Source organism: Etheostoma spectabile, chromosome 8, assembly GCF_008692095.1.
Source record: "Etheostoma spectabile isolate EspeVRDwgs_2016 chromosome 8, UIUC_Espe_1.0, whole genome shotgun sequence".
NCBI classification, from domain to species: domain Eukaryota; kingdom Metazoa; phylum Chordata; class Actinopteri; order Perciformes; family Percidae; genus Etheostoma; species Etheostoma spectabile.
The window spans coordinates 24,091,912-24,108,398 of NC_045740.1; the positions used below are offsets into that span (position 1 = coordinate 24,091,912).

General features: G+C 40.2%; 1 protein-coding gene and 1 long non-coding RNA gene across 2 annotated transcripts in view; one reads left to right on the forward strand and one right to left on the reverse strand.

Moving 5' to 3' along the window:
- LOC116694462 (uncharacterized) overlaps positions 1–12,369 on the reverse strand; it is a 26,371-nt gene extending 14,002 nt beyond the window's left edge. Inside the window, exon 1 of the long non-coding RNA XR_004333169.1 lies at positions 12,146–12,369. This is a non-coding gene — a long non-coding RNA (uncharacterized LOC116694462). The remainder of the gene's footprint in view (positions 1–12,145) is intronic.
- necab2 (N-terminal EF-hand calcium binding protein 2) overlaps positions 1–16,487 on the forward strand; it is a 219,507-nt gene that overhangs the window by 99,767 nt on the left and 103,253 nt on the right. The gene's annotated exons all lie outside the window — the stretch shown is intronic.

Below are 16,487 nucleotides of genomic sequence, written 5' to 3' on the forward strand. Positions count from 1 at the left end.
CCTACCCGCACCCCCCAAGCCATCATCGCCTCACCCTTCTCATCCTCTTCACCCTCTCCTTTCTTCATGAAGATTAAGGCGAATTGGATCAGGGGGCAGGGCAAGGCCATTGGCTCGGTGCACAATAACGTGCCAGTGGAGTGAGGATAGCAAGAAGGGAGGAAGATTGATGGAGAGGATCCAGAAGAGAAGAAAGTAAGATGAGAAGGGGATGGGTGAGGCAAAGGGGGTGTGGCGAGAGGTTTGCAGGGAGCGATGATGATGGCGATGAATAAAAGGATGGGACAGAAGTCTGTGTGTAAAGCATCTCAGCTGGCTCAGTCAGAGGTATGATATGATTCTTTGTGGAGCATTCATCACTTATTCATTAGGATTTAATAGGCTTTCAGACTGTACAAAAGTAGTAGGCCTATGGTATGTTGGAAATGCAATGGTGGAGTGTGGCACCGTTAAAGCTGAGGCTTGGTTCTTGAACATCTATCCTTGTGGTGGCTAGATTTATTTTAATGTATGGAGTGCCAAAACTGACAAAAGGCAGTAAAAGGTTATCAGACACGTCAGAACTGTAAATGAATACATGAAAAGAAAGTGTTAATTTAATCAATTGGGAAATGAACTGTAATGCTTATACTTAGAAAAAGCACCCCCCTCTCCCTGACCTGGACATACAGAACACACCAAACTGATTAACATATAGGCTAAGGAAATCTGGAAATATGGTAAGGAAAGATGAAATGTTGCACAGGGATAATGGGGAATAAATAAATGATTGAGATGTGTGCTCAGACCAACAATGAAACATGTCTTAATTCATATTAAGCCCCCTCAATTAGCTCAGGTGAAATATTATCAGAAGATAATTTGCTCCAGAATGTGAGGGCACTTCATAAATTACATACATGGCGGGTTTAATGATTACAAATTGCTGAATGTTACTACAGTGTAGAGATAGCAGTGTGTACTCCTGAGTGTGTGTGTTAAAGACACAATCTGGTGCCGGGATTTCTGTCCGGGCCCTGCAATCCCGGCACCTCTGAGACAAACACACATTTATGTTATATATGCATGTATCACCAATTGTCGACCCTGATAGCAAGTACATCCCTCAGAGGAGGTAGTAAAGGAAGAAAAGATAAATTAAAGCTATACTGTGAAGTTTCTGTCGCCCCCATTGAGGAATTCTAAGTAATGACAACAATATTATGGTGCATCCACATGACAGAAGCTTTCTGTGATCGCGCTCCACACCTGCCCCTCCTCCACCCAGTAGCTTGTACCTGGTCGGGGGGTTAACGTAACACATTTGAAATGAGTGACGTTCTTGGTCGCATTTGAAGCAGGAAGTTATACATCCGATCACAGTAATTATGTTAACACATACATTTTACAATACACAAGCAATTTAGTGATAACTCTGCAGTTGTCGTCTCGACCGGTCTTGAAATAAAATCCAGAGTCCTTTTCATCTGAGACTGAGACAGAGACCTTTAAAAAGTGGTCTTGAGGCCTCTTGACACCACTCTTGAGACAGGTCTTGAGTACTACAACACTAGTAATATAGCATAGTTGTGCACTATAGATTTAAAGACAGGGTGAAGGAAGAAGCAAACAAGACCCTATAGGATGTGTGGGAGGTGATATAATAGAACGGGAGTTTGAGATCGGGCATGAGGTCAGACAGTGAGAGAAAGAGGTGAGGGAGGTTAAAGACATTATTGTCTAGATGAGGAGGGAGCTGAGTTGTACGTTACTTTGCTAAACTATTTCATTTCAGTACAGCCCAGCTTATCTCTTTCATGTAAAGCTTCTTTTGCACTTGTGTATGACTGAGCTACAGACAGAGTAAGTTTTAGAGATTTTAATTTAATGTAGATAGATCAGCAGATAGAACAGCTTATCCCACAGGAGAAATATACGGAAGAGGAATAGGGCCACATGTGGAAAAAAAGGTATTTCAGAAAACGTTTTTTCTCAGAATTCTTGGTCTGGCTACCACCAGCGTGGGTTAGCGCTAGCGTGTACCAAAACCAATTTTCATATTTCACCATTGCACCATATGAGAAGCTATCAAAAAGGAGCATGGACATAACAAGAACATTTTCTTACTTCAGGTTCGGGAAAAGAAAAAGCTAAAGACCTAGCATGACTGGTTTACACTGTTACATGTTGTACGTTTTACTCAAAGTCCTACCTCCTAAACATTTGTACTGCATGGTCAACATCAAATATCACAATATTTTTGAGCAAATATGTCAGTATCGATATTGAGGCGATATTGTAGGGTTGACTGTTGGTGCTTTCACAAAATATTAACACAAAGAGAGTTGATTGAAATGATCGTCTGCAATGTACATATAATGACTAAGTGGGTAAAGGCAAATAATAGAATATGTCAGTATCGATATTGAGGCGATATTGTAGGGTTGACTGTTGGTGCTTTCACAAAATATTAACACAAAGAGAGTTGATTGAAATGATCATCTGCAATGTAGATATAATGACTAAGTGGGTAAAGGCAAATAATAGAATAGATAGAACAATCTGGTACGTTCATAAAATGACATTACTTTACTGTAATGCAGCCTTTAAACTAGCAGAAGACAACACGTGTGTCATATTGCGATATTACTCTATCCAATATTTAAGACAATATCCAGCCTCATATATTTGTGTTGATATAATATAGATTCAATGCCCAGCCCTAAACATAACCACTTTCATCTCCATCAGTGAAACTGGCCTGTACTGTAACAGTACATCCACTCCCTCCTCTCTCTATTCTACATTAGCATTGCAGAGAGAGTCAATCAGCTTCTCTCAGAACTGGAGCAGCAGGGGAGCAGCCAGCGTGTTGCACGCATACCTGTCTGTCCCGTTTAGGAGGCGTAGGTGGACAATGTGAACATCCAACCCTCCAGGTATTCTATGTGACTGAATGACTGACTGCATCCTTAGTGTCTCCCACAACTGGTTATGTTGTGGGCATGAATAATTTGTGCTCAGTGTGTATGTGACAGTGAGAGGGTGAACTGGCAACTGGAGGGCGAACTGGCAAAAGTGTGCGTTGTGTTGTTGTGTTGTGTGTGGTACTGATGAGGTTACACCCAAAGCATGAATAATGCAGACTGTAGGGGTGAGAAAAGGTGTGTGTGTGTGTGTGTGTGTGTGAGAATGAGAGAGAAAGGGGGAGAGTGGATGGGTAACTGGGTGAAAGGAGAGCAGAGATATAGAAACTAAGGGATTTAATATGGAGCTAAGGGATTGAGAAAGTAAAACACAAAGAAACTGAAAGCTTACCAAGACCAGAACGTATGGAGACTTGAGGGGTTGAGACAGAGACAAGTCCAAGACCAGACCTAACAATTGGCAAACAACTGAAACTAGAGCCCTTAAACATGGCTAAAACCGAGTGAAAGTCCGAGTAAAACCTGGGTCGATTCCAAGACCAGACCAAGACCTTCAAAAAGTGGATCTGGAGAAGATCCGGTTCATTTTTGCTTGCATACTGTAAAAAAGAAGCCCAGTAATAACAACTAGAGTTTTGAAATTAAGCTTCATAATAAAAGAATATTTGAATATTTGAACAGGCTTCACGTGGGATTCATTAAATGTCCGTATGACACCAGTCAGAGCGTAGGAATGGTCGTGCATTGATAAATGCAGCGGCTGGAAAGTAATCCGGCTAAGAAGCGATACTTTCCAGAGGTGGGAACGCTGATCTCAGGTTCATTTGCACTAACATGTGTACTATTTGGCAGCCTACAAACTGGTATTAAAGGCTTTATAAAGAGTGCGGCATAGAAAAAGATCAGTGATGCAGTCAACAGTGTTGCTGTAGTAAATCATTTTTTTTTTTTACATTTTTACATCCTTGACATACAGTATGTATACTCCTAATAGTAATACATAGGCTTATATTGCAATGTCTTAGGCCTACATACATTTTATTTTACTCGTGTTTTTTACGTGAGCCAGCCAACCATGAGGGTCACCCCTTCCCGTGCTGGACCAACACCCCAACCCTGTCCCCTGACAGCAGAGGGGCTGGAAAAACAAGCCGATATATGTCACTCAGTGGCAGAAATAAATCGTTCACTTTTGGCCATTGACAACACTTTAAAAGACAAACAGAAACCTGAAGAATAAATAAAAATGTTGTGCATCGTCGTGTTTCCTGTATTGAATATCATTGCCAAACATAACTCTTTACCTTTTAAAAGCGAGGAGTAATATCCTCCACCTTTGCATAGCCCCCAGTTGGGGCTGTGCTGGGCACGGCTCTCTGGGCATCGGGTCAGCTGGCTCCGTCACTACATTTCTGGCACCCTGTTTTCCTGCCCAATGTTTTGCAGAACCCCACAGGCTAAAACAACAAGTGATCAACTGAAGACTTCTCCTGTTAAACTAATTATACGCTGCACCGTCAGTCCACACTGACTCAAAAACTCTTGTACACGAGTTCAGACCAGGCCAGAATCGGCGTGCGCCTGTCCAACACTTCTTTTAGGTCATATGCACGTTTCATAAATGAGGGCCTGTATGTTTATGAAGCCTGTTAGTGGGCTCGCTTTCAGTTTGGAAACCTAGGCGCTCTGCAGGCTGCTTACCACTTCCACACTTGCAACTGTCACTTCCACCAGTTGAATCTCTCCAATAAAGTTTAAATGAGTTAATGTATTGTCTATTTCTTTTTGTAGCTGTGTTCAAGCACAAAGACCACATATGACGATAGGTTAGTTACTGTTGCTTTTCCTGTAAAGCTTTCTGCTTCCTGTGTGTCAGATACAGTACAGTTTATGATGATAACGGTGGCAGATGCCTAGACAATGGTGGCTTTTCATTCCTAACCTGCCACATTTGATCATCTGCTAGCTAGCTAATTAGGCTAACATAAGCTCAATTAAATGATTGAAAATGCTGCTTAGCTAACTGTATAGCCTACAGCTGGACTTACTTGTAGCCTACACACTTTAAGACAGTATGTTTTTATGTTTTATGTTCCAAGAGAAAGGTTTTTTGAATGGCTGCTAAAAGATGACTTTGAAACACGTAATGCCATCTTGGGTAACGGCTGGGTTTGCTTCACCAAATCCCTCTAAATTAGTAGGATAGCATCCAAGAATGGCTCCCACACAGTGAGGAAATACTACACAGTTGGTGAGTTACATACAGGGCTTTTCTTTTGTCAATTCAAGCTGTGCTGGCCAATGATGAAGTTTACTTTTCTTCAAAATAGCAAGACAAAGGAAAACAACACTTCGTCTAACAGCTCACTGTGGCTGGAAATACATGTGTTAACAGTGTGGGTCATAAATGATTTAACAGCGGCTCAATTAAAACGCTAGAAAAACCAACATAATAGTTTGCGAAATCAGTGTATTTGATTACAAAATAGACCTGGTCCATTGGACCCAGTTAAAATGGATAAGTAGTTTGAGTGACAAGTCATCAGAATGAAGAACAAAGACACACTTACATAAGCCCTTAAACACCACCGCATAGACAATCAGCACCAAAGATAAAATGTATTATTATTATTATTTATATATATAATATATATATATATATATATATATATATATATATATATATATATATATATATATATATATATATATATGGAGTGTAGTTGTGACATCACAATCTTACAGAAGTCCTGATGGTTGTTTAAAGGCACATTTTGTGACTACTGGCTGTGTGCATTCTCTGTGTGATTTGAGTGTTGTGTACTTCCACCGTATTTATATATCACCTCAACGTGGAAATAATACAAAGACATGGATGTCTTACTTTCACAATAGGGACTTTTAAGGAGTTAAAGTGACCAAATATCCAAGCAGAGAAGAGATGCGACAGAGCTGGTGGGTGTGTGGTGTGTGGGTGTGTGTGTGTGGTGTGTGTGTGTGTGTGTTGGTGTGTGTGTTAGGGTGACCACCCGTCCCGCGTAGCGCGTGCGCGCACAGCGTTTGAAGCCCATTCACGCGCCCGCAAAATGAGACCGTGTCCGCTAATCAATGCTTGCTCAAAAAAAAAAGTTGGTCTCTCTATCTTGGAGCCCGAGGCAGCCAAACGAACATTAGGCTCGTTGGACATGAACTGCGCCTGTAAAGTAGACGAGAGCAGGGCGGCAGCAGCCGGGGGTGGTGGGGGGGGGACACTAAAAGCTGCGGTAAAGTCGGGCAGTTTCCAGCCGATTCCAGAACAGGAAGTGACTTTAACATGTGGTGCGATTCGATATTTAATAAATATAATAGAACCCATATCAGCTGGAACAGTCTCTAGTTTTAATTGTAGCTCTCAAAGTGCTCTACATGCGATCTGATGATCTGATTTAATTAACAACACACTGGAGATGATCTGTGATGAACGGATTTAGTCTCTCTGACTTCTAAACGTCACTATCAGCCAGAATGTCCCGAATAAGACTTTAAATCAGACAAATAGTTAAAATCCCTCCGATTCGTTGTCATGACAGCGCAGCACGTGCATACAGACACTGGGAAGGGACTTTTAGGAACGCGCTTTCCAATTCAAAACTGGAGAAAGAGCCGAGTCTGAGCAGTCTGAGACCCCCCACCATCAGTTAGAAAGAGAAGGGGGTACAAGGAAGAACTGGAAGACTCTTAGTTTAAATGTTCCTGTGGTGTTGAGCAACTACATCCTGTTAGTCATATAATTTTATATATAATGTATTTAAAGTGAATAAATTGTAATGAAAATAAAATTAAATAGCTAGTAATGTAGTGGAAGTGCATCTGTCAATTATATTATAATTGTATGAGATTTCAAAATATTAATCTTTATTAGAAAAATACACATTGGTTCTATTCATGAGCTTAATCAGCAGTTACACATGTTCAGGGGCATAGGGCATTATTAATATACTAGCAAGGTGCTAGAAATGGGTAAACCAGTATTAGTGAGCCTGCCCGTGGGGGGGGGGGGGGCACCGCTTCGCCAGGCAGTGTCCCACATTGTCCTCAGAAACATACCACTTGTCCCCCCTGGGCTTATTAGACGGTGGTCACCCTAGTGTGTGTGTGTGTGTGTGTGTGTGTGTGTGTGTGTGTGTGTGTGTGTCCATGTCCATGCAGGCTAGTGTCCTGCTAATGGACTGGTACATGTCTCCGGAGGAGCAGCAGCAGGTGGTCAGTCATATTAGTCCACCATTAGTGCTCGGCACACACTCCCACAGCGGTGTACACACATGGCTGAACTCTCTCGGCCGCTGAGTGTTAAGGGTGTTAGGTAAGGGGGTGTGTGTGTGTGTGTGTGTGTGTGTGTGTGTGTGTGTGTGTGTGACTTAAGCAAGTAAGTATTCTTTATAGCCCCTTTAACAGATGCAAAATCACCACCCAGTCATCTAACCAGTCAAAAACCAAGAAAAGATGACACAATAACTACTATAATCATCATTTCACTTTAATATTTTCTTTTTTTTCTTCTGGTTTTGTTCTGGCTTTTGGCAGTTATTGTTTTTTGTATAAAATGAAAGTGCAATTGAGTCTGGAAGTGAGTGAAAGAACATTGCAATAAAGCATAAAAAAAATAATAATCAAGCCCATACAAATAAATACTAACAAAATAGACAAACTATACACCACATAAACAAATGTGATAACACCATCATGCATTCCCCCCCCTAAGCACAAAGCCTTGTAGGAGCCCTCCAGATAGCAAAAACAACTTCCAAACTGGCCAGACATATAGTAACTGTACACAACACAGGGTTGACGGGATTTAAATCACAGCAGCAGCAGATAAATAAAGGGAGAGGCTTTTAGTTAGGGTTTTAGTTATTCAGATCCGCTAACCAATTGAATGAATAAAAATGTTTCCGGCTGTTTCATAAAAGCATCACATGAGTATAGGGATCGCAACAATAATGGGAGTGTGTGATGATACTGGGGACGAGGCTTGAAAAGCTTTTAATGGTGGGTTGGAGGGACATCTAGCAAACTCCGATTTGACATATGGTTGGAGGAGGTCAGTGATATACTGAAGAGGTAATTCATGCAGGGCTCTAAAAGTTAGTACCACTAGTTTATATTACATTATTACATGTCAGTTAGCTAATGCTTTTATCCAAAGCGACAGAAAAAAAATTATGATAAAGGCTGCATGCCTCTGGAGCAACCAGGGGTTAAGTGTCTTGCACAGGGACACATTGGTTGATGTATCGCAGTGGGATTTGAACCCAGATCTCTCACACCAAAGGAATGTGTCATATCCACTCACCACTCACAGTTTAAAATCAATAAGAAAATGTAATTGGAAGCATGTAAAGTGAGTATAGATTTATTTTTCTAGATAAAAGCCACTGCAGTTTTTAAACGGTTCGGGGAAGAAAAATAGCATTACAAAAATCTAAACGAGAGAAAATGATACACTTAACAAAGCCACGGAACTGTGAGAGAGTTTGATGTTACTGAGAGAGAACAGGGCAGGGATTATAGGATCTCCATTATCTACTCTTCCTGGGGTCCACATTTAAAAAGATACATCAAACATACCAGTCCAAATAATTCAACACATTCAAAAACATACATGAAACATTACAGTTGACATAAGACATATATTAGATCATATATATAAGTGAGTCAAACTTACACCAGTATGTGTTAATGAATCTAAGCTTACATTGATTACCCTTTAACATAACACCCATGAAAACTAAAAAATCCCAAATGGATGGCATTCAACAAATATAATGCTCTAAAAGAGACAGCTTTCTCACTGTGAGATGTCTGCTGCTCGTGATAATTCCCTGCTTACTGCTAAAATGGTGCTACTTAGAGACATATTGACTGGGGTTGCTAGGATACCATTTTAATTGGTTGATGTGTGAAGCTGAAGCAGGGTTGTGGGGGGTTTCGGAGGTAGCGGGCCAGCCGGGGAGCTTCACATGTGCTTTCCAACACATCAGAGCTCTGTTTTCCTAGCAGATAGAGAGTTCACTGTAGAGAGAGACAAGGTTGGCTCTGCTGAGACTTGTGAAATGAAAAATTGATACTTCTCAGCTGTGAAATGAAAGAAACACCACCACTGAAAAGAAACGCATCTTCTTACAGCAGACAATTCCTGCAACATATCAACTTTTAATAGTTGCCTTGCCAAAAAAAGATCAAACAAATGTAAAGTAAAACAAATTCAAAAAAATAAGCAGCAACACCTTGAAATAGGCTGAAACGTGGGTGTTGTTCTGATTAGGTTTGTGTTGAAGTCATCCTGCATCATCAGTGCTACATGGACACACATGGTAAAATCGAATTCCAATGACCAGGAGCTGAATGGGACAAAGATTAGTCCCTGGCAATTTCGTCCCTTACCGGCTCAATCCAGAATTGGACATTATTTGTTTTATAATTGAAAAAAACAGGCTCACGTGAGATTAGGTGCACCATAAAACCTTAAATAAATCACCATGGCACTGTCTTAGAATAGAATGGAAATGCTTCCATATTTAAAAATATTATTACATACTTAAACACCCAAAACACTAAAGTACAAAGACATAGCGGACCAGACGCATGCTTTTATTTTGAAAAGTAGAAGCCCAACGGCATCAGGCAGGAGGCTCCTGGCTGCAGCCCTAAAGTCTTGCATATTTTTCTCAAACTAGTGTTTGATAAAAATTGTATAATATATTATACTATATGTTATCCTTTCTGCGTTATTCTCTTCGTTGTCGACTTCGTTGCCTTTCACCATTCTTTTTTTTGTAACTACAACCGTCCCGTTGTTTTTGGCCTGCGTGTGGCATTTCATTTTCCTCGTTGTTGCATGCCACAGAGGCCGCGCATCGTGTCCCTGCGCCCGGGGATTGCATCTCGCGTGTGACGGTCCATCCTGTTGTTGTCGCCAGCGTGTGCCGTTTCATTTTGCCGTTGTTGTTGCGTCCACCAGAGCAGCCCAGTGTCATGGCAGTTTGTGAAATTGTCACGTTAGAAAATTGTGACCTGTACACAAATCAATAATAATAACGAATAATGTGACCATTTCACGAACCGGCGTCAGACCGGGTTGAAATACAATCATAAATAAGTAAATAGATAAAAAAAAGTAAACTGGTACTATACAATAACATCTACAACCTATACAAAATGAAAAATAAATAAGCCATAACTTCCCTAACCCGAACTAAGTGGTCCCAAAACATTTAGTCCATCAGTCTAAATATCGGTCAAAGATAAGATGCAATAAGCAAACAATAAAGCATGTAAGTATAGCAGTAGAAAAAAAGAAAAAGAAATTAACGTGAGCAGGTGTAAGGTGCAAGGTGTAGTCTCCGAGTACACCTGACAACATTAGATCGAGGTCAGGCAGAGAAATGATAGAACCTTGGAGACTAAGAGACCAAGTAATAAAAGAGAGAAGAGTAAATATGGTTTATTAAGAGTCAACACAGGGAAAGGTTTCAGTTAACAGACTTTGATATGAAGTATGAAAATGTGAAGAATTCCATTCTCTGTGATTCACGGACAGATAAAGTGAAATGTGAATGCTGTCGAGTTTGAGTTTCACTAAACTTAAATAAAGGTATGGTGTAAAACATAAATGGTTTGTCATTTTATGTTTATTTAGACTAAACAACGCAGCAATCATAATTAGATGATCCCAATCATTATTCTTGATTGAGGGTTATTCAAGAAGCAGAGAGCCAATCACTGTCTCATTGTGCAGTTCCCCATCATCACAGATGATGGTGATACATGAGGCTCTTATGTTGACCTCTGTCCTTCCAGTTTGTTGGAGTGAATGAAGTCAATGAGATTTACTGCTAAGACTTCAAGATACACCTTTGTAAGATATACCTGTATTGATCCCCAGGGGGGAAATGTGGTGAAGTACAGCAGTACAATTGAGTAGTAGTATAGAGAAACTTTGTCAGTTGGTTATGCCAAATATGTGTCAATGGAAGCTTAATTGTGGCCGGGTATATGTTCAGTGCAATGTTTTTTCAAGGGACAGAGTGGCAACATATTTTTACTACTACTGTTTGGCAGGTGACCAAACTGCTTTTAACATTGGATGTCTTAACCAAAGCACCTTAAAGGAGAAGTCCAGTCGATTTCAACACATAGCTCTGTTGTTTGTAAAGTTGGAGTCCTGTCAATATAGAGAAAAACGAAACCAATCAGTGCTGCCTACACAGAGTTATCCTCCTGCTAGAGTAAGAACGCAACAAGCTTAAACAGGGCAAGTTTTAAACGTGTTTTTAGCTTCTAAACATGTTCAGATTGTCATGCAAAGTGCCTACCTATTGTGCAGTGATTCCTTCCCAGTGAACACAGTGAATCTGACTGCACTAGATGTGAAAGATATGCATGATTGCAAAACTAATTTAGCTCTGCAGTTAGAGAGCTTAGGGACCGTCTACAAACTACAACACAGATAAGAGATAAAACAAAAAATATGTAGGCTATCAATTTAATGATTAAATAAGGTAGTGTCTCCAAACTTAGCCCAATTATAACTTGTCTCCTGCTAGTTGTACTACAGCATTTACTTTTAAAAAATAAGCATATACTTATTTTTGAAAATATGTTTGGATCTCTTTTTGGTGTTGTAGTTTGTGGACAATCCCAAGCAATCCTCGCAGTATCAACACAGGAACTGAAACCAGCTGAATCAGCAGAACTTGTTGATATTGTTTTATATCTAGTGCAATCAGATTCACTGTGTTCACTCAGAAGGAATCACTGCACATGGGTAGGCACTTCTAATGACATTTTGAACATGTTAAAAGGCTAAAAGGAGGATAACACGGTGTAGGTGGCACCGATTGGTTTTGTTTTTCTCTATACAGACAGCACTCCAAATCTTCAAACAACAGAGCTACTTGTTGGAATTGACCAGAATTCTCCTTTAAAGTGGACCTATTATAACATAGCCTTTTCAGGTTCATACTTGTATTTTGTGATTCTACTAAAACATGTTCACATGCTGCATACTTTATTTTTCTCATGCTGCCCATGGCTGCTGCTCCTGTATCCAGCCTCTGTATGAGACGCTCTGTTGGAGCACTGGTCTCTTTAAGCCCCCCTCCAAAAAAGCCATGTCTGCTCTGATTGGCCAGTGCATGTCCGCGAGGGTCGGAATCTCCGCTGTGTTGTTGCCCTCCAAGTCTGAGACTGATTGCAACGGAGTATATAGCAGGGCTTTGTACTGTGAAAAATCACCACTAAAGGCTTCTGAACCAAATACTACTCAACCAGACACGTTCTGGCAGTAATGTGCAGCATTAAAATTGGCTGCCAAGATTACAGCTATCTGGTGTTAGCATGCAGCTACTTAATAATTAGCAGTAGGATAACGTTAGATTGTAATGGAATGGAGCAGCACTTTCTACCCTCAAAGGGCTTTAAAACCAAACTTCATAACCAGAAATGTTTCACGAGTAATGTGACCCAGAATTGGGGAGAATTTAACAACATTGGCAGCCAAGATTACATCTTTTACTGTCGTTAGCATGTAGCTACATGCAGCAATGTTAACCCTGGGGGCCCTGAGGCCATTTTTACAGTTTAATTTCCATCTGGATTTATTTTATACAAAAGCTTGTAAAACATCAACCCTGTTGTCTACGTCAAGATATGAACATCATTTTTTTTAGGACAAACTGGGTTATTGGAATATTGGTTGCAGTGAGGTCACTTGCATGTTAAAAAGGTTGTAGGGCCTTAAAGATAAATAAATAAAAAATAAAAAATGAATCTTCCAGATATGTATTGATATCACAGACATTAAGTAAAACCTAAGCCATTTTCCATTCTAAAACACTTCTCATATGTCTTGGGAGTCACACTGTGAAGAAATATCATGATAACTATACAGTTGAGAAAATACATCATTTTTCCAAAAAAGTCAAGACGTTTTGCTCTCATGACATTTACTTATGCCAATGATAACAAATAATTGTCATATTATTGATTTACACCCACAGCAATGTTATACAAGCAAATATTGTCTAAATATTGCTAATTTGGCCTTCCATAGAGTATATAGGCTTTTTGTCCCTCTGGCCTTCCTACAAGAGGGGTGCCTTTATCTCCCATATGTGCATGCACTTCCTGAAAAATAGACAGGACAGACACAGAGCGGGAGATCAGAGATTAGACGAACGATTCAGCGGCAGAAATGAGCCAAACGCAATGAATTATGGTATAAAGTGGACCAATCTGGATATAACAGTATGGATTTAAAGCCAAAGAGGCTGTAAGTTCCAGGCTGGATAGAAAATCCCTGTAGAGGCTAGAAGACACGGAAAAGACCGCCGTAAAGCCGAAAACGTCAGGATTTAAACAAAACCGAAAGTGTAAATCGCTCGTATGGTTCAAAAGTTATTAAACTATGAATCAGAGGTACTTTTTTACTCGTGGGCGAGTGTCTCGGGCTCAGAGGGTTAACAGCTTTAAATAACACTCAAGTAGTTCCTGCCTACCTGGTGCAGATGACCAATCATAGAAGACCGTCTCAGTGTTACGTGACATAGAGCCAAGAGTAGAAAAAACTGTTCGGAACGTTCAATGCAGTTGGAAACATTTTAGCTCACGGGGATTTCTTTGAAATATGTTTATTTAAAGAAAATATGGAAACAAATAATAGTTCCACTTTAAAGTTACATTGTGTAATGTTTTGAGTTGATTAGCAAAAAAAACTCTGTTCTTTCACAAATATGTGCTCTTTCATGTGTAATTACTTCCACCAACTAATCAAAGTATTCTCATACGCGTGGACTCTGCCATTCAGAATGCATACGAGCAAGTCCCTCGAATGGCGGCAGCCATGTTGCACTTCCATCTTTAAAATACATCAGACAAAGAGGGACATAACTCCGCTTTTCGCACTTTTACACTCAGTGGCACTGTGAGGAATGCCACGGGAAGATTACTTGCAGCTGCGGGCAGATTTGAAAGCCTGTTGAGGATGGAGGATCACACCTATTCTCTCATGGAGTCACCAAGGAAACGAAAAAAAGAGAATCAAAACGAAAAAGTGACAGTCAAAGCAAAAACACCAAAGTTAATATTGGCGTGGCTTTTCCAAGATGGAAAGAGCTCATGTGGAGCAAGGACTTATAAGGGACTTTGAAGTTGCCTGCTTTCTTCTCGACAGATTTGTGTAAATTCAAAGTTTTATAGTTGCTTGATTTCCTGGCAGACAACTTACGTCCTGCAGTTGTAACACCGCTGGAACAGCTGCGTAATACTAAGAGCTCATTTTGGTTTCACTGACATTGTTCATACCACTCAGAAACAGTAAATATATTAAAAACACCAACCTTAGTTGCTTCTCTCCTTTGTATTTGAAGAGTGGAGAGTGTCTCTTTATTTTTTCTTTGCCTAGGATGTCTCACCGATCCTTTGCCACTGGCTTGTCTATTGGTTTTTCTTTACCTTTAACAACTTAGGAATTTTTCAGAGTTAGGGAATCTCATTGACCTAATTGTATTCAAAATTAATTAGTCTAATTTCTAATTGCATAAATACTGTAGAACCAATCATGTACTAACTCATATTTTTTTGTTCCCTAATGATCCAACTGTCTCATTTTATGTCTTTGTCATATCACATACATACATAACATATTTTTTGTTAAAGCTTGAGTCTGTGGTATTTTTCTAAAAATATAAACAGTGTAATATTATGTAGCTGGTTTGAATTGCATAGTGTCTTTTGAAGATTTGCATATTCCTGTATATTTTGACAACAGTCAATGCTTAATGTCCAATGTGATTTGTTTGTGAAATTTATTGGTCAAATATGCAGAAGAAATGGTTACTGGAGGGCTCCTTAAACGCCGAGTGACATTATCAGCCCACCTCCTTGTCACCACCCGCCCTCCACAAAGCTTCTTTATCTCCGTCTGAAACACTGAAGATGGACTAATTGCCCCTAACTAGACCAACCTCTATAATCACTGATTACCACCTACAACCCGCTGTAATCAACCAACGCCATCTTATGACAAAAGACTGTGTGTGTGTGTGTGTGTGTGTGTGTGTGTGTTGTGTGTGTGTGTGTGTGTGTGTGTGTGTGCGCGCTGCAGCAGAATGCCGTGCTATACATGTATGCAGATGTGTAGGTGGATGATAATGAGATTTGCTATCAACCCTAAGAAGATAAGAAGAAATACATGAGATCTGAACAAACACATGTGTTGCCTGTGTGTGCCGTTGAAATGAAGCCTTCGCTGAAAATATAAACAATGACATTATTGAACCTTGTAGGTGTGATAAGTTCAGAGAGAGCTCTGTCATCAATCTTCATACAAAACCAGGCTTGTGCACACACACACACACACACACACACACATTCCTCCTGCCTTGAACTCACATCTGCAAACACACAAAGATCTGAGCAAAAGACTTGAACACTCACCCATGCAGACCACACACATACAACACACACACACACACACACACACACAGGACACACACACACACACACACACACACACACACTCATATCTGTACTTGTAGCTGTAACAATAACACACACTGAAGCTAATCACCAGGCTGTGTTCAGGGAGCCAGCGGAGAGAGACGGTGTATTTCCTCCTGGGTCAGTGATCTGTGTGAATTATAGATCACAGCTTTTCTATCCCAGGTTTTATAGTAGCGCCCGCGGGACACACTCGTCAGAGGCACAGAGAGTCGGCCTACGATAGACACATACAGAAAGTACAGAGAGGAAGAGTTAGTCTTCTGCTAATGCTAGATTACTCAGACGCCAAGCTGGTTCATCAACCGGGCAAAGTGGGGAACTGCCCTAGGTCCCTGAACCAGTGAAGGACAGTGTCCTTGTGTAGACCTTTATTATTTCAGTTTTGCACTTATATGTTTCTTATTCCTAAAGGTCTGTGAGACAGTGACCCCTCAGACAAAGTTTAAAAAAAGGCCTATGGGATAGGACTGGATAGTGTTTGAAAAATGATGATACAGGTACCAGTAGTGTACTTCATTCAATACTTTTTTCTACTTCATTTGATACGATATGAATTTGTTTCGTCCGTTGTCTTTCCTTTTTCTTGTAGTTGTTCTTCGTTTAATTTCCTTCTTTTCTGTGGTCCTGCCCCAGTATCAGCCATGACTACAGCAGATAACTTCCCAAATAAAATAAAAATTCAATTAGGCCTATATAAAGCAATCTCCTGCTACCTTTTACCTGGAGGGATACAATAACACTAACACTGTGTGGGAAATCTATGACCCATCACGCCGCAAATCTGACCAGGCAAAGGCAATAATAAAAAAACTATATTCAAATAGCGTTCTTTTCACTGCTCGTCTTGTCTGCTGTTACAGGTCATTTATGATCATTAGATAAAAAATGACAGTTTCAGAAGCAATTTAAAGTTCCATCTAGTAACCTTAAACTGCAAAACTTAGCAGAGAAAATACATCAGCATGCTATCAAGATTTCTTTATTGTCATACCACAGTACACTGTTGTACAAAATTACGTGCAAAGTTCACAGCTTAAA